The following is a 24092-nucleotide window of genomic DNA, read 5'->3' as shown; positions in this document are numbered from 1 at the left end:
TCAGAAGTACACGAAATACATCGTGACGCATTAAAGGCATTTCAGAAAGAGTCGGCAAACTTTTTAAACAGACACACAATGCTATCGGGTCTCATGGGAATAAAAAGGCAACAGAAAACCTCCCTTTAGCAAACGCGCGCTTTTCAAGTTTCCAGGCAGCGTCAGGTGAGCGCGCGCGAGACCCGGCTCTTGCAGTGAATTGCGTCTGCGTCTGCGTTTCTGTTAGCGTCAGTTAAACTCTCACCCCTGTGTTGTTATATTGGTGAGAGGAGCCGTTTTGCAGCCTCTGGAAATGCAGGTTGCAGTAAGAGGCTGCAGCTGTAATTCGTTGTATAACTGCAAGTGCGTGACTTTTTAAACAGCTGTTTTTGAAATGACAACGGCTTCAGCCTGCTGTTATTGTAGACACTGCAGCTGCAGTGCCAGTGCCTACTCGGAAACCAATGACTCCCAATGACTGCAGATCCGCTACGTCCTCTGCCTCTACCGACCCTTCTGTGGATAATACTTGCAGGCACAGTGTCTGCTCTAGGTCAGCACTCACCCTGCACTTGCCACCTGCTAGCCGTTATTTATTTATTTATTTGTTTGTTTATTTATTTTCCCATGTACTGCTCTTCCCCTTCTTTTATTTATCTTGTTTATTTATTATCCCCCGCACTTTTTTTTCCACCTTCCTTGCACTTGCGTGATCTGAATGACACCTGGCCTAGTAAGATCGTTGTCTGTCTTCCCTCTGTTCCCACTCCCTCGCCTCATCGCGCCTTGAAACACCTGTCTATAGGCGCGTTATAAATGCCATATAAGATGGCTCAGTGGGTTGAGCGCTTGCTGCTGTGATCTGAGCATGATCTGCAGGTCACAGGTTTGAATCCGGCAAGGCCAACTCAGCCTTTCATCCTTCCAAGGTTGATAAATGAGTACCAATTTCGGTTGGGTGATCTTGTATGTAAATATGTGCTCTGTAAAGCGCTTTGGATTAAGGTGCTATATAAATAACACATCATTATCAAATCATCATAATGGCTGCAGAGACAGAAACAACACCCAGCAGCAGACGCTACCCTCTCTAGCGCTAATGGTATCCTCTGGTTGGAGCGAATGAGTGCAGACACGATACCTCCTCTGGAGCTAATGACTTCCGATACAGTACAATGTCTAATCCCCCACACTAGCGTGAGATGGGGGTTTAGATTCTATAAAAGACAAGGAGGCGAGTATTATGCATTTCAATCTTTACTCTGAACCACAGCAGCAAAGAATAAAAAACTTTATAAACAAATTTTTTTTTTTAAAAAAAAAACACGTTATAACAATGCAATGGGAAACATCCCAGTCCAATATGGTGGGCAGGTCATGCCCTGGGGGTAGCCAATAGGGAGCGAGCCAGTCCCAATATAGGTCCATTCCTTTAGTAACTCCCCCTCTTTCTGACGCTGATCTGTCTCACACGACCACCGAACACCTTCTCCACGTGGAACGAAGAACAAACTCCCATGGAGACGCCGGGGTTGAAACCTTCTGCAACCTGGAGCTCAATCTCCCACTTCCTCCTGCATCGAAGTCATCAACTGCCCTCTGAAACAACAACCGACACCAGTAAGGGTGGGTGGGTGGGATAATACTCGCCTCCTTGTCTTTTATAGAATCTAAACCCCCATCTCACGCTAGTGTGGGGGATTAGACATTCTATGGCAAGACAGGAGGCTCATATTATGCAAGTTCAAAGCCCTTGCATTACATTCACCGCTACATGGGCAATACGCTTATGGTAAAATGTCTTAAAAGTTGATTCCCTTGACCAGTCAGCTGCTTTTAGGATCTGTTCCAAACTACCCCCCAGAAAGGCTGCTTTAGAGGCCATAGCGCCTCGGACTGAGTGGGGACCAAAAGAGGAAGTGTCATCCCCCGCCTCCCGCATAACCCATTTGATCCATCTGGCCAAAGTAGAAGGGGAGACCGGCTTATGGGGTTTCCTGTAGGAAATCAGCAGCTGAGAGGTATTGGGAGGTCTAAAACCTTCAGTTATAATCTCAAAACATTTCAAACAGTTGACCACACATAGTTTACAATCTTCAGGAAAAGCTGGATAGGATATCGAAGAAGTCATGCATTTAGTCCTTCGTGAGGTAAAGAAAGTAACCCCTTGAGGGGTGAACATCTTATTATCCACATCAAGAGCTCTGATATCAGAGACCCTTTTAATAGACACCAGACATAGTAACATAGCAAGTTTGGCAAATAACTGCTGCAGGGACAGTTCCTCATTAAGAGGCCAGGACCTGAAGAGCTGCAGCACCACATTAACATCCCAAAGAACCGAATATTTCGGTTGTGGCGGAACCTTAATACGGATAGATTTGAGGGCCCTTCGCACTAAAAAGTGTCTACCCACTGGTTCCCCTTTAACCAAAAGATGACCGGCTGAAATAGCCGAACGAAAACCATTAACAGTTCTGTAGGCTTTCCCTTCCTTAAACAATTCTACAAGAAAATTAACCACCTCTACAGGAGGGGCAGAAACGGGATTGAGGTGCCTAGCCACACACCAGCTAACCCATCTGTTCCATGCTGTGGAATACCCTGCCTTAGTAGAGGGCGCCCAGGAGTCCCTGATGACCGCCATAGAGTCTTGCGAAAGTCCTCTGAAGCACCAGGAAGAGCTGAAATCTTCCAAGCCATAAGGGCAAGGTGTCCCTGCAAGACCAACTCGTGAGGGAGACCCTCCGGATCCACTAGCAACTGGGGATCGCGAGGGAGAAGACGGGGAATATCTATTGCCAATTCTAGAAGGGCCGGGAACCAAACTTGAGAGGGCCAAAAGGGGGCAACTAGAACCAGAGACACCGCCTGAGTGCGAACCTGGACCAGAACCCGGGCTATCATAGCAAAGGGAGGAAAGGCATACCCCAACTGACCCGACCAATCCTGGAGGAAAGCGTCGGTGGCTAGAGCTAACGGATCTGGTCTCCAACTGTAAAACCTGGGAACTTGACAATTCAGTCTGGAGGCAAACAAGTCTATCATCAGAGGACCCCAGAGGGACTCTATGCGGGCGAAAAGAGACCTGTTCAGCATCCAATCGCTCCTGTCCTGCAGGTGCCTGGAGTTCCAATTTGCAACCTCGTTGCTGACTCCTGGGAGGTATTCCGCTTTCAAGAGAATATCCCTATCGAGGCAAAAATGCCAAAACTCTCTCGCCAAATCCGCCAAGACTTTGGACCTGGTACCCCCCAGGTGATTGATGTACCTCACCGCAGATATGTTGTCCATGCGGAGGAGAACACAACAATTCCCCTGATCCTTGAGGAGACTCCGAACAGCAAAAGACCCCGCTAACAACTCTAGGCAATTGATATGGAGCAGTTTCTCTGACTCCGACCATTTCCCTCCTGTGGAGACCTGACCCAATCTGGCTCCCCAACCCGATCTGCTCGCATCTGACTCCAGAACGACATCCGGCGACGGGCCAAATATTGCCTTGCCATTCCAGGCCTCCATGTGCCTGAGCCACCACAGAAGTTCCAACCTGGCCTCTGGCGGCAATTCCACCATTTGGGAGTAAGAGAGACACTTGCGCAAATGCCTGGCCTTTAAGCGTTGCAGTGCTCTGTAATGTAGGGGAGCAGGGAAGATAGCCTGAATGGATGCCGACAACATCCCTACAACTCTGGCCAACTGCCTGAGGGAGATCCTCCCTCTCCTGAGGAGTAGACGAATTTCCTTCTTTATCTTGGACAGTCTGCTGTCTGGGAGAAGAAGGATGCAAAGCTTTGAATCTATATTGAAGCCCAGAAATTGGATACATTGCGTAGGCTTCAATATGGATTTTTTTACATTTATCACAAAACCTAGATCCTGTAAGAGGGTCACAGTAAATTTCAGATGAGAACACAGAGTTTGACAATTCTGGGCCAGGAGCAACATGTCGTCTAGATAAACTATGATCCGAATCCCCCTGGCCCTGAGAAGAGCCATCACAGGGCGCATGAGCTTGGTGAAACACCATGGGGCCGAGGACAGGCCAAACGGAAGGGATGCAAACTGCCACACTCGACCCCCCCACTGAAACTGAAGATACTCCTGATGTGGGGGAAAGACGGGAACCACTAGGTAAGCGTCTTTGAGGTCCAATTTGACCATCCAGTCTGCAGGGAGAAGAGTATCCCTGAGTAAATGAATTCCCTCCATCTTGAAGTGGTGATAAACCACAAAAGAGTTGAGAGCTTTCAGGTTGATTACTGGACGAAACCCCTGGTCCGGTTTCGGAACTAGAAAAATGGTACTCTGGAACTGAGAGGCCCTATAAGAGGCCGGGACTACCGCCCCTTTGGAGATGAGATCCCGTACCTCCCCATCTATAAGGGATTGTTTGACTTCGTCGAACACCAAAGGAAGGGGAATGGACAACTGGCAAGGAGGGGCATAGAACTCTATCTGATAACCCTGAATCGTTTGTAGCACCCAAGGATCCGAAGTGAGAGCCTCCCACTGTGGAAGGAACCTGGCTAGTCTGCCACCTAAACTTTTGAGGGAAAAAACTTTTAGCACCTCGGAAATTACCTGCTGGCCCTCTTGATCTTTCGGCTCCCCTGCCGGCACGTCCTCTCCAACTGGAGTTTTGTTGCGGATAGAACTGATTATGTGCTCCTCGAGCAGAGGAGGTATGGTATGCGCCACTGGGCGCAAACTGTCGGGGGCGGGAGGAGCCCTGGGAAAAACGGCCGGAGGAGCGGGCCCTACCTCGTCCAGCCTTGTTAAAAACCTTTGGGGCAAAAACCTTTTTTATATTAACCTGCGCTTTGTCCAGCGCTGTAAATGTGTGAACATAAGCTGACAAATCTTTCAGGAAAGAATCCCCAAACAAATTACCCTGAGCTGGAGGGCCACCTTCCCTCTCTGACATGTCTGCCAGTTTGGAATTCAACCTCATTAATAATGATTTCCTCCTCTCCCTACAAATGGAGGCATTAGCATTGCCGAGCAGGCATACTGTACGTTGGATCCAACCCCTTAATGCGTCAACATCTATCGGGGTATTAGAGGACGCCGCCTCTTCTGCCATTTCAAAAATCTGCGTGACTGGACCCAGGATGTCCAACAGTCTGTCTTGACAACTACGCCACGCTTTATCGACCCCCTTCTTGGGGTCCTTCCCTTTCTGGGAAAGAAAAGCCGCCATAGACTGGTCTATTTCTGGCGCTAGAGCTACCTTGTCGGCGAGCAACGGTCTAGGGCATCCCGCCCGTAACTTATTACGATCCTCTTTGGCCATAGGGCGCCGGATCCAGAACTGGAGGAAAGAGGAAACCTCCTCAGAGGGTTGCCACTCAGCAGACCTGGGGTGTTGTATCAGGGCAGGATCAAAGAAAGGAACACCACTACCATCCAGCAGGGGACCCCCTTGAGGGACTACCGAGGTCACCTTCCTTTTTTGCCTCTTATGGGGCGAATCAGAATCATCTGCACTGTCAGAGGATGAGACATCAATAGGGGGCTCCACCGGCGCGAAAGGCGCGGGGGCCGGCCAGGGGGTGGAAGAGATAGGTCGAGATTCTTCCCACCCGCGCTTTAAATTACCCTTAGGGGAAGCAATAGGAGATATGGCCACTAGGGGACTGAGTTGTCCCTGGGTATGTTTAGTTTTAACCTTACATTTTCTGGGTGCCTGGGACTCCACAGATGGGACAGCGTCCTGGGAGGGATGAAAATCCGCAATGCGGGTAATTAATCTGTCAAAGGCTGACGCCAAAGTATTATTCAAATTAGATAAAGCGGAGTCCAAAGAGGACTGAATAGCTTGAGCCACTAAAGGCTGGGAATGACAGGCTGGATCCCCAATGTTTTCAAGTACCTTCTCACTTTTTTTGGCAGTGCGCACTTGAGTGCTGGCATCTGTAGAGGAGGGAAGCACTCCTTTGTCCATGACAGCACCAATTTCTTTGGTAAAATAGATAAATATATATATATATATATATATATATATATATATATATATATATATATATATATATATATATATATATATATATATATATATATATACCGTTATTTAAACACAGCCGGGTCAAAGCTGCACTCACACAAGCCGAGCAGGCTGTAAGGACTCAAGTTAATAGTGTGCCACAAACCACAGGTAAGGGCCACCAAGGCAGAACATGGGCAGTGTCTGAATTCCCAGAGACAAACACGCGAGCAGCGTGTGAGGGCAAAGAAGCAAAATTTTTAAACCTACAACAACTGTAACACTATTACTGATTTATAAAAGAAAATGGAACATATTACGAAAAAATAAAAATATAAATTTTTTTGTGGCGGAGAGCAGGCACGAACTGCTAAACCTGCCTTTCACAAGGCAGCACGCTTACTGCGTGAGCCACAGAGCTCCCTAGGCTACAAAGCAACAACAATGTGAGTGAACTCCACGCTCGAATAAATCACCTCAGGCGAACGCGGGCGAGATAAACAAACGCTCCGCTTGCCTGAGGAAAGTCACAGCATATACAATGTATCAAGTAAAAGAAACGCGTTCTCCCAAACGCTGCTCCCTGAAACCAAGTGATATAATTAACGCTTCAAAGCACACAGTCTAAGAGAAAACCAGAGGTGTGACTTAGCTTGTGGGTCAGCAGCAAAGAAAGAGGGGGAGTTACTAAAGGAATGGACCTATATTGGGACTGGCTCGCTCCCTATTGGCTACCCCCAGGGCATGACCTGCCCACCATATTGGACTGGGATGTTTCCCATTGCATTGTTATAACGTTGTTTTTTGAAAAAAAAAAATTTCGTTTATAAAGTTTTTTATTCTTTGCTGCTGTGGTTCAGAGTAAAGATTGAAATGCATAATATGAGCCTCCTGTCTTGCCATAGAATCCCGCCCATCGCTACATCTGACAATACCTGCTCCTGGGGCAAATAATTACAGACATGGTACTGGATATGGCATACCGGTTTCAGACACAGTACCTGCGCTATAACTAATGACGTTTGATGGAGTACTTGCTAATCCGTTACATATCACAGAATACCTGCCCTGGGGCTTATGTTAAAGGTATTTGTACTGCGCACTGTCACCAACAGAGTTGGTCCCCAGGCGCTCTGGTGGATCTGTGAACGAGAAGGCGGGATGGATTAGTAAGGTGGAGAGGGAGTAGAATAGTGAGAGGAGTGGTGTTCTCTTGGCAGCTTCAACTCGGTATACACCATGCGCTGTGATCTTTGGTCCGAGTATCGGATCAGTGTCAGTCCTCGTGTGCTGTTGGTGTTTGTGTGGTGAAGTGTGTGTGGCTTGTTGTGCGAGAGATGGTTTTTGAATGAGTTAAGAATGCAGAAAGTTTGAGCTTTTTGGTTAGTGAGTTATATAACATTTAACATGCTAACATTCACAACTCCGTCCAAGTGTGGCACATGCTAATATTCACAATTGCATCTAAGTGTGGTGGAACTTGCCAACCTTCACAATCTTAACAATTCCAGTCACTGTATCTGCTCTGGAGGTAATGGTGTTTAAAACAATACCTGCTCATGAGCAAATCTGGAGTTACTGACTGCAGAAACAGTAAAAAACACCATGCACCCTTTCCTTCCCGTGTGGCCTTTCCCATTCCTGATTCCCCTCTGACACCTCGAACCACAGTCTCTGAAATCAACGTACAGCGTAAAGAAGTGGTAAGTAGGGATAAACAGTCATGCCACAATTTTCAAAACGTGTATGGTGCAACTGATGGGATACTCATTCACTTCGCTTGCGCCAAAAAGGTGGTGAACCGTGCACAAAGGACATTTAAATGTGTGCATCATAGTTGTGCACATTGAGGTGTTATTTTAACACCAAATGCACAACTGCACAAGTAAGAGGGTGGAAAGGGGGTTCTGAGCATTTTCAAGTAAATCCCGATTTTCAAGAGGTGCAATTTTCAAAGCACAGGGGGAAAAAACATTTCTCTGTGCCTATTTGGAACATGTGCAGGGGGATGTAAAATGTATGGGAAGGTCATTTCTGATTCTCTCATGATGATGTGGCATTTATCACGTGCCTATACACAGGTGTTTCAAGGCACGACGAGGCAAGCGAGGGGGAACAAAGAAGACAGAGGCAACAATTTTACTAGGCCAGGTGACCTTGAGATTGCGCAAGTGCAGGGGACAGGGGTGGGAAAAGTGCGAGCGGAAAAGGGAGGGGGAAGTGCAGTATATGGGATCAAACAATAAGCGGTGCGGCCAGCTGGTGGCAAGGGTAAATACCGACAGCAGGTGTCCAAAGTGCTGCTAGGGGGACTAGAGTTAGAGATACAGTCCCAAGTGCAAAGGTTGCCAGGGGGCAGTGCAGGTGTGAAACTGGTGTGGAGGGGACCTGTGCCCGAGATCCGAGGGTAGCCAGGTGACCAGTGCAGTTTCAGTCAGAAGTTCTGCAGGGCAGAGGAGAAAAAGAAAGCAGAGGCAAAGAGTAAGGTCTTGAGGTGCTTACGGAACCAGAGATGATTCTCCTCAAGTTTCAGAGAGACAGGCAGGCTATTCCAGAGGGCGGCCCCAGCCGAAAAAAGAGATCTACCACCAACTCGTTGCTTGAAGAAGCGACTGACCCTGTGGGAGTTGGAGGCGGAGGAGCTAAGAGCTCCAGTAGGAAGATCTTCACAAAGAGAGAGTTGGAGGTATTGAAGCCCTAGAAGTCCTTGTGGACAATGCATATGGTCTTGAACTTAATCCTCGCAGCCACTGGGAGCCAGTGCAGAGATTTCAGTGCTGGAGAGATACAATCCCTGGGCTTGAGGCCAAGGACAATTTATGCAGTCCTGTTCTAGATGAGTTGCAGAGGGCGGAAGCAGGCAGATTTATAAAGAAGCTGTTGCAGTAGTCCAGCCTAGAGAGAACCAGAGCTCTGGAGACAGTGAGCTTTTGGGGGAAGTTGAGAAAAGGAAGAAAACCTCTGAGGTGCAGTTGGTAATGTGACTTCTTAGTAACGTCAGAGATGTGAGAAGAAAAGGGGTGTGGAGTCGAAGATGACCCTGAGGTTCTTAGCCTCAAAGGTGGGAGCAGCAAGAGGGCCGAGGGAGGCCGGCCAGAAAGTGACAGGAAAGGAGGCAGCGGGTGAGCCGATGTGGAAAATCTGTTTTACTGGCATTTAAGGCAGAGATCGTTGGCGGCACACCACTCCTGGATAGCACACAGTCAGAGATGTGAGAAGGAGAACCGGTGCAGAAGGGAGTCTGAAAAAGAGATGAGTGTCATCCGCATAGCCGGTTGAGCAGGATGGCATGGTTGAGTATTTCAAAAGCAGAAGAGCAATCGAGTAAGATGAGGACAGAGTGGGTATTACAATCGAAAGGTCCTTTATTAAAAAAATTGATAATGGTGTGGCAGTTACGAAGGAAGAGATAAGTGAAAGTTTTAGTACATTTTATGCCAAATTATATACTGAAGACCATGCCGCATTAGAATATGAACTTGATGACTTTTTTGCTAAAATTGACGTTCCTTGTCTTTCTAATGAAGGTAGATTGTTTTTAGATGCCCCTATTTCTGTCTCCGAAGTTATACTTGCTATTAATGGTTTAAGAATTGGGAAATCGCCAGGCTTGGATGGACTCGCAGTTGAATTTTACCAATCTTTTGATGGTCAGTTAGCGCCGGAATTGTGTACTCTTTACAATCGCTTTCTAGTAGAAGGTTCTAGTAGAAAGTTTTATATGTCCCTCAATGAAAGATGCTCTGACTATAGTGATCCCGAAGGAAGGGCGTGATCCATCTAAATGCAGTAATTACCATCCTATATCATTGCTCAATGTGGATGTGAAGATTTTAACGAAAATTTTAGTCAGCAGATTGGATAAGCATATTGAGGATCTGATTGATAAAACACAAGTTGATTTTATGAAACAACACTATGGGTATGATAATATTAAAACGCTCTTAGATATTTTGTTTATTCATTTGTATAGCGCACCAGACCCAAGGGTAACAGGGCGCAAGACAAGGTAATTCTCAGCTTGGTTACAGTGCTGTACAGTAATTTACAGGTGTGGGCATAGAATGTTACAAGTGGTAAAGCATGGCAAAAACGTAAGAAAAAACATGAAATACAGAATCAACAATTTACAGAATATACAGAGCTGGGCCAGGAAAGGGTTAGTGGTAATTTTCTTTTATCCACTGAATGTAGTTGCGCCTGAACTGGGGGAAGGTTTGTGGTGTCCTTAGGGTGGGTGGCAGAGAGTTCCAATGTTGGGCTGCTTTGACTTGGGAACTACTAGGACCAGTTTTGGTGCGTTTGAATCTGGGAATAGACAGGAGGTTGGTGTTGGCGGTCCTGGTAGGTTGGTTGGGGATGTGTTGTTTGATTCTGTCTACTAGGTATCGGGGAGCTGCATTGTTGAGGCATTTATGCTTTAAGGAGGCTACCTTGAGCATGATTTTGTTGGTGGTGGTGAGCCAGTTGTGCGCTCTTCTCAAATTGGAGATGTGCTCTTTTTTTGGAGATGCTTAGGGCAGCTCTGAGAGCGTTGTTATGTAAGATCTGGATTTTGTTGGTAACACCTTTGTTAGCTCCTACTTATAGGGCGTTTAAAATAATCCAGTTTTGATAGGATAAGGGCTCTGGCTAGTGTGGTACTGCTTTTGGTTGAAAGGAAAGGTTTGGCTGCTCTTATAAGTTTGCAGGTGTAGGCTGTAGCGGAGGCCATGGAGCTCACTTGTTTGCTGAATGATAGGGTGGCGTCTGGATAAAACCCTAACGTTTTCACTTCTTTGGCTACATGGATGGGGTGGCCATCTATGTTGAATCTTGCATAGTTGTGGTTTAGTTTATTTAAGTTGGGGGTAGTGCCAAGGATGATAAGCTCAGTCTTGTCATCATTCAGGCACAGACCGTCGGAGGCCATCCATGCCTGGATGATGAGGTACACTCTCTTCACCAAGGCCAAATCCTTGTCATAATCTCCTGTCAACGGGATGAGGATCTGTGTATCATCGGCATAGTTAGTGTAGGTGATACCCAGGCCATCGAGATCATCAAACGGGGGCTTCGTGAACACGTTGTACAGAGTGGGGGGGACGCATGACCCCTGGGGAAGCCCGCATGTGATGGGGATGGGGTTGGCGGAATCTGTGGTGGAGAATACGCGCATGGACCTGTTGTTGAGGAAAGACTCGATCCAGCCGATGGCCTCTTGCAAGAAGTGGGCTGCCGAGTCTTAAGTGATTGCAGAGAATTTTGTGATCTACTAAGTCAAATGCTGCAGAGAGGTCGAGTAGAAGTAATAGTGCAGTTTTCCCGTTGTCTCTAAGGGTGTCAATCTGCGCTTTGAGGTCAACGAGTGCGGTCTCTGTCCCATGTTTAGGTCTGAAGCCCGATTTGGCGGATACCCAGGAGGTGGTTTGTTTCTAAGTGTTGTATTTGCAGATATGCAGCCTTAATCAAGGATTTTAAGGAGGAAGGGAACGGTGGTGATGGGTCTGTAGTTGGTCGGTATTGAGGGGTCTAGGGATGTTTTTTTGAGTAAGGGGAGGACCCACGATTCTTTGAGATTGCTGGGTACAGTTCCTGAGGAGAAAGGGGCATTGATCAGCTTAGCGATAAAGGGAGAGAGGTCACTAGCTGCATCTTTGATAATTTGTGAAGGGCAAGGTTCACCCTGACAATTGGAAGGTTTGAGGCTTTGGATAATTTTTTTCAACTTCTAGCGTGCTGACTTTAGAAAAGCTGAAGCGAGAAGGCGGTTTAGTTATATATAGAGTTGTGGGGAGGGGGTGAGAGCTGCGAGGGCTTCTTTTTAGTTGTTGATTTTGATTTGTAAGCTTACGACTTTATTAGAGAGGGCATTTTGGACATTGGTGCACCATTGTTTGTCTTTCACGCATGTGTCGGGGATAGGGATAGGTGTTTCTATCTCTTTCAGTATGGTGAACAATTCTTTTAGACTAGAGCTAGCTTGTGATATTCTCAAGTTGTATGACTCTTGTTTGGCGGTGAGTATTTCTTTTTTTGTAGAATGCTGTTATTTTAGTAAGGCTTGCCTTGTTGTTGTCTGAGGGGGATTGTCTCCAAGCCTGTTTTTTTTTTTCCCGCTTCTCGAGTCTGAGAGATTTCAGATGTGGGGAAAACCATGAGTTAAGGTATTTTTTTTGGCTTACTTTTTCCAAGTTTAAGCGGTGCGATGGAGTCTAATGCTGATCTCATGATTATGTTGTAGCCATCAACGAGGGAGTGGGGGTTGAAAGGGGCAGAAAGTGAATTAAGAGTAGGGAGGATAAGAGGGATGAGTTTTTCAGCCGTAATGTTTTTCTTGTTTCTTGTGAGGATGGCTGGGGTTAGAGTGTTAGTTGAGGGATTGAGGCCTTGAGGGAAAAAGAGAGGAGTAGGTGGTCTGTCCAAAATTGGGGCACAGCGGCTGTGATGGAGGCCAAACAATTGGAGTCTGCAACCCAGTCGAGGCTTTTCCCTTAATTATGTGTGGGGAGGGTCACTATTTGGGTGAAACATAGCTCAGTTATGGTGTTGTCAATGAGAGTGGCCTGGGAGTCTTTTGAATTTAGAATTTGACAGACTCTGAGGCTGATGAACGATTATTTCTTTTTCTAGATGCTGAGAAAGCTTTCAACAGGGTAAATTGGACTTTTTAAAATTATACATTAGTGAAAATGGGTTTTGGGCCCTTGTTTGTTAATGCTGTAGGAGCGCTAAAATTGGATATTAGTGTCAGAGTCTGGGTGAATGAGAATTTGTCAGCTCTTTTAATCTGTTTCGAGTTACACGACAAGGGTGCCCATTATCTCCTTACCTCTTTAATTTGGTACTGGAACCCTTTTTGATTTATATTCGACATAGTCTGATTCTGAAAGGCTTAAAGGTAGGGTAAGAGGAAGTCAAGGTGTTAGCCTATGTGGACGATTTCACGATTATTCTTGGTAATCCAACTGAGCGGGGTTGTACTCTGAAATACATGGTTGAAGAGGTTGGGTTTCTTTCGGGTTACAAGATCAAATGGGAGAAAACAGTAGTTTTTCCCTGTTAAAGACACCCCTGTTCGTAATTGTTTTGTTGGATTGGAACTGCAAATGGGGGGATGGTAATGTGAAATACTTAGGAGTACATCTTGTTAGGGATTTGAGAAGACTGGTTGGATATAATGTAGACAAAATTATAGAGCTACTTCGTAGGGACATTCGCAAATGCGGAAGACTATTGCTGAGCATTTGGTCAAAAATGTTTGCGATTACAATAGTGCTACTACCGAAAGTTTTATATGTCCGTGTTAAGTTTAAAAAAAAAATAAAATGTAGGGCGTATTGATAAGGTGTTACAGGAATTTCTGTGGGGGAATTGATAAGAAACCAAAAATACCTCGCTATATTCTGGTTCGCAGTGTGGGATTTGGATACCCTATGATTGAAAACTACTGCAAAGGATTTATTTTAAAAAAGTTGACCACTTACTTCACTATGGACAGTCCCTTGACTCCAATATGGGCGCAAATAGAACATCAAAAAAATGAAGTCTTATCGTATTAAAAGTTTATATTCAATGGGGAAATTACCTAAACATGTATCTAGCGTACAAACAGCGGTTGCCACAAAGGATGCTGTAACATCACTGATATTGGGAAGTTGACAAGGATTGTTCTTTTATAATGAAGCCTCCATTTGGCATAATCCTGTTTTAAAGATTAATAATATGTTATGTTGGAGGAGTTGGATTAATAGGGGTATGTTATTAATTGGGATTAATAGGGGTATGTTATTAATTGGGATATCTGGTTTTATGGAAAAATGGCAACCTTTGAACATATGCGAAAGAATTTTGGTTTGCATAAGAGGGAGTTGCGGAGAAATTGATTACTGATGGCTTTAATCTGACAGGCAACAGATGTTGGAGGCTCCGATGACAAAGATGCCTGAACGGTGCAGTCTCCTCATGACTGCGCCACAAAAAGTTGTCAACTTTTTTTAAACCTTTTCCATTAGAGGTTCCTTTAACAGAGTCATGGGATAAATTGAGGCTTACTTGGTCTGAGGAATTGGGCAGGGTTATTTCAATAGAAGAATGGGAGAGTCCCTATTGGGGCAAAAAGTGACCTAAATCTGCGTTACATCCACCAAAAGCTATTGGGGCGCCTTTATTGGACACCAGTTCGAAGGCACAGATTAGGACTGATAGAAAGTGAAAGTTGCTGGGGATGCCAGAAGGAGAAAGGTACCTTATTACATATGTTGTTGAATTGTGCCATGGTAAGGGATTTTTGGAATGACGTATTAGATGGGATTGACATGATATACAATATTATATTTACAAGAACTCCCGTCTGCGGTGCTTCTGAAATCCCCAAGATGTTGTAGGTTTGTTAATTATACAGTATTGAGTTGGATCAACAAAGTTCTCTTGCTTGCAACCAGACAAATATTAAGAGTCTGGAAAACCAGGAAAAAAACCATGTGTGACAGAATGGCTTGTTAATGTGCAGGCCTATCGCTATCATATTATCCATATCATCATCACTGCGATCGGGCAGAGGGGAGCCACCATAGTCGCCACCAACTGCCTCCATTCTATTAGGGGTCCTACCTCTTCCTCCCCTCCCCTACAGACCGCATCAAACCAAGCAGCCGTTTCTGCCTCTGCCCATTTCATGAGGTCCGCCCACCACAGCTCCATCCTTGGCCTCTGAGCAGCCTTCCAGCACATTGCAATCCTCCGTTTGGCAAGGATGTATGCCAGGTCTTTCATTTTGCTAATGTGCCTAAGATTGCGTGGCCTAGGGAAACCCCCCCAGCATGCATGCCCAGGCCGATTCCACCTCCAGCGTGATGCCTTTTCCGGCCAAGCGTGTCTTCAGTTCTGACCAAAATCTTCCCACCTCCGGACAGGCCCAGAACATATGTAACATCCCGGCTTCCTCCTCCCCACACCTGGGGCATCTGAGTCGTCTGACCACCAAACCTGGCGATCTTCCTGGGAGTGAGATATGCTCTATGTGTGACATATAATTGGATCTGCTGGAGCCTTGCGTTCCGGGACACCTTTTTATGATATCTTTGGGCCCTATCCCAGAGCCCATCCGACATGGGCTCCCCCACTTCTTCTTCCCAGAGTAGTCTCAGTTGGCTCAGTTGGAGCAATTCCCTCCCCACTTTAGATCCCAGCAGTTTATATATTTATTGGATATCTCATGCCCACCCTCTGAAATGTCATATATCGTCTCTAAGGCGGCATCCGGTTGTTCAGATAGCTCTACCGCCGGCCAACTTTTCTCGCACTAGTTTAACCATTCTGGAGTAGGTTATATACTGCCCCTTATGCGCCCTGGTATCTTCTATCAGTTTCTGGAATTCCAGTGCCTCTCCTTGCCATAGGTCTCGCAGGGTGGCCAGGCCCATCGGTTCCCAGTACTTTCGGACCCCGTGTATCAATTGAGGGTCCTCTCTACATAGCGCCGCCAGTGGCACCTGCATAGAAAACAGAGCCGGGTATCCCACCATCTGCCATGCCCTGTGCCACATCTCCCAGCCAAGCACCAACAGCCTTGCCATCCTTAGAACCCTTGGTCTGGACAGCCATACTACTTCCCTGAGGAAAAAGGGAACCGGTTCCATGCACAACAGCCTGGTTTCAGCGGTCTCCTCCTCAGACAGCCACCTCGCCACATACTGCAGCTATACCGCCAAATAATATAACTCAAAATTCGGCAGGTTAATTCCTCCCCTGTCGCACAAATTCTGTAATTTCCAGAGAGCCACCCTGTTCCTGGAGTTATGCCAAATAAAGCCCCTGCACAAACTGTGGAGACTAGCGAAAAAGCGCCTAGGGATACCTTGCGGGATATTCACAAAGAAATGTAACAATCTGGGCAAGACTACCATCTTAAGTAGAGCAGCTCTCCCCATTGTGGCCATGGGTAGTCTGGACCAAAATACCATGCTATTTTTAATGCCTTCTACTGCCTTTTCCGTGTTATGTTTATGTTCTTCTCTTGCCGTATTGTATATATCAATTCCGAGATATCGGAACGACTTGGTGCGCCAGGGTATTGGTAATGTCGGCAAGCCCCTAGTTGGGACAAACCTGTACCTCCCCAGGGGGAACATGCTGGATTTCTTGGGGTTAACCGCTATGCCGGAGAGAGCGGCATACTGCTCCATTACTTCCAGAATGTATTGTATGTTCTGTTCTGGGAAGCGCAGATCCAATAGTATATCGTCAGCATATAATGAGACAAGATGCGGACCCCCGGCAATGTGGATCCCTATCTCCTCGTACTGTTGTCTCAGACAGACGGCCAATGGTTCCAACGCTAGTATGTATAACATGGGCGACCAAGGGCAGCCCTGTCTAGTGCCCCTGCTAAGTTGCCATTTATCCGATATAGTAGCACCCGTTTTAACCCTAGCATTTGGGGAGCTGTATAACATTTTAACCCACCTAAGGTACCCTGGCCCCATTCCATAGCCTCCCAAAGTCGCCAACAGCCAGGGCCATCTAACTGAATCGAAGGCCTTAACCGCGTCAAGTGAGACGATCGCCAGTTCACCCGGGTCCCCCTTTGTTTGATCTATAATGATGCAATCTTCTATGGTTATCCGTTATGTTCCTGCCTGGGACGTAGCCTGTTTGGTCAGGATGTATCAGTTTACCAATGACTCGCTTAAGCCTGTTTGCCAGCACTGCCATGAGGATTTTGCTATCTTGTTTGAGCATCGATAGGGGTCTGTATGACCCACAATCTGTGCTAGGCTTACTTGGTTTTAGGAGCGGAATGATCACCGCCTCTCGCAAGGACTCCGGCAACCCGCCACACTCATACGCCTCATTGAGCATAGCCAGCATCAGGGGGAACAGCTCCTGCTTGTAGGTTTTGTAAAATTCACTAGGGAGCCCTTCTGACCCCAGGGCCTTACAGGTTGGAAGGTGCTAAATCACTAGCTCCAGTTCTTCTATTGTAATTGGGCATCTAGGTCCGCCCGTTCCAAGTCATCCAGGGTGGGCAGGCCTATATCCTCCAGCGTTTCCAGGATTTCATGGTCTCTCGATCCGCCAGGGTCCTCGTAGAGGCGTTTACTCTTCCAAGTTCTTCTTTGGATTCCTTCATCCAGTAGTCGACTCTGCCTTCCAAGCCAAAATCCTCGCCTTTTATGCAGGTTTCTCCCACTCATCCGCAGTCTAGCTGTCATTCACACAGCAGGGTGGCTGTCATCCAAGGACAGCCAGCTGGCCAAGGACAGCCAGCCAGCCAGCCAATTACCTTTGGGTGCATTCCTGGAACCAAGGGGATTAAGCACAGAGTTCCGGGCACCTCACTTCCTGCCCTGCCAGACATGCTGGAGCCAGAGGCGGGCTTCAGCAGTGTAACCCGCCAAAGACAAAACTAACAAAGGGACCAAACCTGGCTTGGCGCACACAGTAAATCTCAATAAGGACCTTTCCAACAAGAAATGGCAAAAACAATGACTGGGGCCACTTTTACAAAATGGGCACCCATGGGTGCTTTACTGCGGCTACAATTGCAGTGTGTGCTGGGTCTAGAAAGTTACAATGTAAGTAAAGTCAATTTCACTTCACTGCTCTTGGAAACAGTAGTTTAACCAAGAGAAGGTGTTTTAAACCTTTGGAAAATCTGGAATACTTCCTTGTGTCACTGCACTGAAGGTGCTGTGTGACACAATGTAAAAAATAATGCCTATAGAGTTTGTCAGACTCCAAAGCCAAAAGAAACCGTGTTCAAATCAATCAAAAAAATACATGAGAGAGTGGGGAAAAAGTTCTTGCTCTCTCCAAGTTAGAAATTAAAAGTCCTAAAGTCCGGCAAAAGTGCTGGGGATCTCAAGGTAAAGGGGAATTGGCACATTTCTGAGAATTCTCCCTAACGCACGCAATAAGGGGTGCGTCGCTGTGAGTGAAACCAAGGTTGAGGTGCGAGGAACCACACAATCAAGGATTGCGAGGGAACACGCGGGCTAAGGCATGAGGGAATGCTCAGAGCACACGGTCAGGGAATTGAGTGGAAGTTGCGAGGACACGCGATCATGGAAATGCGAGGAACCACGCAATCGGGGGCGCACTGCCGCAAGCGAAACCAGAGTGGAAGAGAAAGGAACCACGCAATCAAGGATTGCTAAGGACCACGCAGGCTATGTCGCACAGGCGCGAGTGATGCCGAGAAGAGAAGGGCGCCAAGACGCACAACTATGATGGATGTTCAGGGAATGTGCCAACTGAGCGCGGTCAAGGATGGAGGGGTCGCTAGAGCAAACGCGGTTTATGAGGGACCATGCAAATTGCAGGCATGAGAAGGGGAGGGCGGAGGGCATGCGCAGTTGAGAATGCGAGGGCCAGGGGAAGCGCAGCGCGCGCAAAGGCAGCGGGCAGAGCAAGGGAGGAGTGTGAGGGGTCCCACAGGCGAGGAGGTGAGGCGAGCATGAAGCGAGGGTGGGTGTGGCTGGGGCGTGCGAATAGAAGCAGGGTAAGAGGGTGCGAGAAGATGGCTAGGAAGTGCACAGCAGCAAGCAATCGCAGCACTCCTTACCTGGCAGCCGCAGACCCCATCGTCGCCAAACACCTGCGTCACTCCACACCGCAGCTTTGTCTTGCAAGGGCTTTGCCGCAGAGGGTCAGAACCTCGGATTTTATAGGCTCGCTAGCGTGGACCTAACAAACGTGGTAGATGGAAAATCGGGCAGCGTCTCCTGTGAACCTGCGTCGCTCAACACCTCGGCCTTGTACTGCGAGGGCTTTAAGGAGTGAGTGAATGCTGTGTGAATAAGCACGTGATGTTGAGTCAAGGAATGTGTGCGCATGTGTTTGTGCTGGGCCAGAGATGTAATTTTGGCTGGTGAGGGAAGCACAGTAACAATGCACTTAAACATAAAAAGCATTCTAAAGTACGAACACATGTAACACCAGAGTACATAAACTCTGTAGATGGTTTCCGCAGAGTACATAAACTCTGTAGATGGTTTCCGTTTCTGTGAGTGGCCAGCTCTCTTGCCAGCCGGTGTACGGCCTTGCATCGAAACCCCACTCCCCATTATCCCCTCCCAACTTCCTGTGAAAGCGCTCACCCCAAGTGTAGCGAGTACTGGCACCGGCCCCAGCAATCACATTTTCCTCTGGTGCCATGCACTCCCCGAGTCCCGCTGCAGGACAATGTCCTAGTCCGAGAGAAACCTTTGGGGATCCCCTTGAATCAAATGGGTCACCCACTGCAGTGCCACAAAGTTCCAGATTTTACTAACTCATTCGTGTTCTGTGGGGACAGATTTTTGTTTCCATTTGTGTGCCACCACAAGCGTTGCTGACACTATCAGGATGACGTATGTCTTTTTTTTGAGCTTTCGAGGGTAGATTTTTCCATCACCTCGCCCATTCCCAGGGTGACAATCCCTATGTTGTCCAACATCTGGCTCCCAAAAATACTATTCATTGCTCCACGGATCATGTCCCAATAAGGCTGTATGTCTGGGCATTACCATGAGATCTGCTTCCACAAGCCCAGTTCCCCACATCTTCTCCAGCAGAGTGCTGACGCAGCTGGGTAGAAATTGCCATTTGTCTGGGGTGAGATGCCATTGGACCATTATTTTAACCCACATCTCCTGAATCTGGATGGCTTGCATGAGCTTGGGGATATCTGCCCATAAAAGTTCCCTCTCCAGCAGCTGCCCCACTGCAGTTTCCCACTGCTCCATATAGTGTCATGCATGGGTCCTTGCCCCTTCTGCTGTAAATCCCCTATAACGCTCCTACCAAATACCTGTTCCCCGTGCCCATCATTACGAACCACTCAAAGGGAGTGAGATCCCTGGCGGCCGCTGACCTGACCATTGGGTTCGTAAGCCAGTTTCTCAGTTGAGTAGCAATAACGATCCCCCTCATCTAGCCCGAAGTCCTGCTTGCATTGTGCAAAGGATTAAATATCCTGAACCGAGAACATGTCACGTAGATTGCGGCACCTTGCCGCCTCCCACCCATTGAAGGCATACCCGATGTGAACTATAGTTTCCTAAACTGCGACGTCGGCAGGGAGGGGAAGGTGGTCCAGTTCACCCTACGCACCAGCTCATCCCATGAGTCCCCTACTAGGGCCCCTAGCCTGCTACAGTGCATGTTTGCAGCTCTATCCTCCTTGGGTCGCCATAACACCTTGTCCAGCGGCAAGCCCATCACTGCTTTGTCAATTCGATACCAAACCTTCAGTGATCGCCCGAACCAATCCCAGGTCACTTGATTTGAGCTGCAAGGAAATGGAGGCAGAAGTTTGGTGCTCACAGCCCTCCCTTGCTTCTGGGAGACATTAGCATCTGCATAGCTACCCTGGGTCTCTTGCGGTTCCAAATAAATGACCCCACATGTTTTTCAAGGGTCCTGAAGAAACCTTGGGACCCCCCACTGGCACGGCTGTGAAATAGTACAGGGTATTTGGCAAAATCACAATTTTAAGGGCATTTGCCCTCCCCATCCAGGATATTGATAAGGGCACCCATTCTGCCAGCAGCCAGTGCAGCTTTTCTGCTAAAGGCGTGTAGTTGGCACGGTAAAGAGCACCCAGAGAACCAGTAATATGGACCCTCAAATATTTAATGCCGATTTCCTGCCATCTATAGAGTACTATACTCTGCAATTGCTGAACCTTTCATGAGGGGACGGTCAAGTTTAAGAACTCTGACTTGTGGGCATTTATTTTTAATCCTGCCACCTCCCCAAAGAGAAGTTTCCACAAGATCTTTGGCAATAAGGTTTCTGGTTCTCTGATCAAGAGGAGCATGTCATTGGCAAACATTGCGACTCTATGCTTCCCCCCCCCCCCCCAGGGGAAAAGCCCTAATATCCGGGAGGCCCTAATGCTGGCCAAGAGCAGCTCTGGGTGGGTCGCGTATAAGAGCGGGCTACCCTGCTTAGTGTCTTGTGAGACCTTGATTCTCTGGGAAAGTTGCCTGTTCATTGCCAGGTGCAAGGAGGGAGTTCGGTAGTTGGCTCTTACCATTGAAGGGAATTTAGAACCGAATCCCATAACCTCCATGATATGGAAGAGGACTGGCCATTCAACCTAGTCGAATGCCATCTCCGCATCCAACGGTAGTATAAGTGCAGGGGTTCTAAATGTATTTTAACTTTTCAATCCGATGGTAGACCCGCCGAATGTCATCTGAGGTCTTCCTATGCCTAATAAATCCTGACTGGTCATCAATCAGTTTGGAGAGGAGCTTATCCAGGCATGACGCCAGAACCTTGGTGTAGATCTTGTGTCTAGACTAATAAGGGCAATCGGCCGGTAAGAACCGCATAGAGTGACATCCTTACCTGGCTTTGGGAGCAGCACAACTTTGACTTCTTCCATTGTCGGGGTGATACACACTCCTCCCAGTTGAACAGCTGCACTAAGCGTAGTATCAGTGCCTCTCTAAAGGTTTTATAGAAACACTCTGGAAAGCCGTCTGGGGCCTTCCTGATGGCAAGGCAGCTATAGCTGCCCTTACTACTTTGGGAGTAATGTCTCCCTCAAGTTCTTCCTGTTCTTGAGGAGTGATCTTGGGGAGAGGGCACCGGGACAGGTATTCCTTTTTGGGCTCCCTTCTCGGGGGAATCTGATGTGTACAGGGATGAATAATATTCAGTGAAGACCGACATTATGGCGGGTAACGCAGTGCTTTCTTGCCCCCACCCCTTGCCTTTATTTTAAGGATTTTCCTCAACGCTTCTGTTTTCCTTATCAACCTCGCTTACAGACGATCCACCTTATTGGCTTTGACATAATGGAGGTAGAGCAATGAACGCTCTACAGCTCTATGCAAAACATCTTATTGCCCCCTAATCAGCAGATATTCCAATTGCAGCGTACTCCATGTGTTTTTGCCATTTGAGCCATTAAGTTTAGATTCCAATTCCTCCTTTAAGAGGCCTAGTTGTTTGTCCCTCTGGCACTTCATCGCAATGAACTCCCCCTATCCCCGCGACCCTACCCAATAGTAACCTCGAAATCCAGGAGTAATCCATCCTTGAGAAGGATCTATGAATGTAGGAATATTATTTGTAGCCCGCCCCCCAGCTTCCTCCAGCCATATATGAACACCTATTGGGCCATGTGTTAAGTAGGCAGATGGCGCCACGTGGTTGTGGAACACCCTTGTGCTCCTGTCTTTTCTTGGGTCCCGCACCAGATTAGTCACCTACCAATATTATCTGCCCTTTGGTAAAAGTTTACAATTTGGTAAGTGTTGCCCGCAAGAACCCATCTTGCCCTATATTGGGGGCATATATTGCTGCCACTGTATATGTCCCCTTCGCCCATTGCAAAGAGGCACCCAGATACCTGCTCTCTGTGTCCCTCTCTGTAGCTATGACCTGGCAGCCTTGGATGACCCAAATAGCGATTCACGCCTCCGTCTTCCCTGAGGTGTTGGATTGGAACAGATGGCGGCACCCCCGCCCCGAATCCCCCCTCTGGGTGGGCTCAACCAGCCTCTAGCTCCTCCTGACCCTCCCTCTCTGGAATTGATCCCTTATAACAACCCAGATTAAACCTGTGCAGGTCCCCCTAGACCCATGTAGATAAACCAAGACATCCTGTACCACCCACCTTCCCAGTACCTTTCCCCTAACTGCCTCCTCTAGGTGGGCTACAACATTCCTTTCTGTAACATCCCTTTCCCTCAGCGTGGCACTCCAAAGTCGTTGGGCGGGTGGGGATCTTCCGCTCCTGCCCCCTTGTCGGGGGTTAGGCCCGTTTATTTTAGCCCCCTGTTGAAATTTTCATCCACGCCCACATTTCTCTTGAGCGGTTCTCTCACTGGTCTTTGTTCTTGCCTTGATGACCGTTCGTCCTCAATCTTCAGGACCTTCGTACCTTCCTCGCAGGTGGTGATTCGATGCTGTCCCTTCCCATTCAAACAGTGGTCCAAAGGGAAATGTCCATTTATAGCGTATGTCCGCTCGCATTAGTGCGCACACCACCAGTCACCTCATCCTATGCTTCACCAAGGTGGTCTGGGCTAGGTCCTGGAATAGCTGAAGTTCCAAGCAATTGTGGCTAATTGATCTGGTTCTCCTGGCAGCCACCAGCACCTTCTCCTTCTGCTCGTACTTGTGTAAGGCCAACACTACATCTGAGTCTGGCCCCTACCTCTCCCGTCTTTGGCCCCACACTGTGTATGCGCTCCAGCTCTATCCCCGACCAGTCTTCCACCTCCATCATGTCTGCAAACACTTGCTGCGCCATTGTGCGTAGATCCTTGTCTGCCACCGCAAAGCCCTTTGTTTTAAGTCTGGTCTTCTAGAGCGGTTTTCAAAGTCTTCGCTGTGGGTCTTGAGATTCTGCGTGACCATTGCTAATTGCTCTGCCAGCTCTGCAATCTTCCTTGGGTGCTCTGCGACCTCTTGTATGGCGCTCTGCACTGCATTGGTGTCACAATCTGAGACCATGAATCAAGAAGAAGAGTGATCCAGTCACACAACACAATGAACAACACAAGCACTCACCCAGAAGGGCTTGTTGCAGTGGTCATATTGGTAGAAAACGCCTGGACTTCAGGCTCCCTGATCTCCTTAGGCGAATGGAGACCTTCCTAATGATACACCCCTCTAATTGTTATAGCATGACAATCCAAAGGAGCAATTCATTCGAAAGGGCGAGGTAAAAACCACAGGATACACCAAGCTAGAGGCAAGGAATGAGGAGAGTATCAGTATCCCATCTGGACAGGATAGAAGACCCTGCAGAGCCTCCACCAACCCGGTTGTTTTCGTATCGGGATCCGCTGGTTGGAACAAGCACCTCCTTCTAGTCTCCCCTAAGAAACCAGAAGGTGACGGGTCAGGGACTTTGGTTAGCCTCCCCCCGCCCTTCCCACCATTTGCTTCTCCCCTTCCCTACTGAACTGTAACCACTAAGGGGCGAGGGATCCTTACCTAAGGTCAGGATTGGGCAATTCAATGAAAGTCCGGTGAAAAGGGGAGAAGGCAACGAAACGAGGAAAGAAGGAAGGTTAGTAAGGGGACTAACCCATTCGAAACAAGGGCCGCACTAGGGACGTGTTGGTGCATACTCTGACAGCAGCAAAGCGTACCAATGTCACATGCACATAAGCACAATGAGGAAGGGAGTCCGGGT

The 24092-nt window shown here is 47.7% G+C and overlaps 1 protein-coding gene across 3 annotated transcripts in view; it reads left to right on the top strand.

The window, feature by feature from the left end:
- The first annotated feature begins 59 nt into the window (after positions 1–59).
- SPC25 (SPC25 component of NDC80 kinetochore complex) overlaps positions 60–24092 on the top strand; it is a 232438-nt gene continuing 208405 nt past the window's right edge. For all 3 annotated transcript variants that reach the window (XM_069637962.1, XM_069637961.1, XM_069637963.1), the window contains exon 1: positions 60–165. The gene's annotated coding sequence lies outside the window, so the exon portion shown is untranslated. The remainder of the gene's footprint in view (positions 166–24092) is intronic.

The sequence above is a fragment of the Ambystoma mexicanum genome, chromosome 14 (assembly GCF_040938575.1).
Source record: "Ambystoma mexicanum isolate Mex_15411 chromosome 14, UKY_AmexF1_1, whole genome shotgun sequence".
NCBI classification, from domain to species: Eukaryota; Metazoa; Chordata; class Amphibia; order Caudata; family Ambystomatidae; genus Ambystoma; species Ambystoma mexicanum.
Note: the sequence above shows the minus strand (reverse complement) of the source record. Positions and strands in the feature narration are given on the sequence as shown.